Here is a 523-nt window from a genome sequence, read left to right on the forward strand (position 1 = left end):
TGGTTGTTATTTTGCCTTAAGGGCAGCGTCTTGTTACAATATTGCCTACAGGCCGATGGCTCACTTTCAAAAGATGCACAGATGATTAAAGAAATTCTCATTAAAATCTCAATTTCTTTTCAACAAATTCAGTGTCTCTAGTCTAAAGAATACAAATTATTATTATTATTATTATTATTATTATTATTATTATTATTATTGTTATTGTTATTATTATAAATATTAATAATAGTATTAATTTTATTATCCTTTCAAATCACGCAAACCTGTAGGCTAATTTGTGTGGCACTTTGGCAACACATGTTTAGCCTATGAGCTGATGTTATATGTATGGTTATGATTGCTCTAGTTGAAATCCCATGAATCAATTCAGGTATTGATCCAGCTGCAGAAGCATAACCCCATTCCTCCCCGTTCACTTATCAACCAACCATTGTTGAATCGCTGCCTCATTGATCGTTGTATCTGTGACTGGTTGCGCGCTGGTTCAGTCAGTCCTTCGTCCACGCCGCACACGAGCCCA

Source organism: Gobius niger (assembly GCF_951799975.1).
Source record: "Gobius niger genome assembly, chromosome: 17".
NCBI classification, from domain to species: Eukaryota; Metazoa; Chordata; class Actinopteri; order Gobiiformes; family Gobiidae; genus Gobius; species Gobius niger.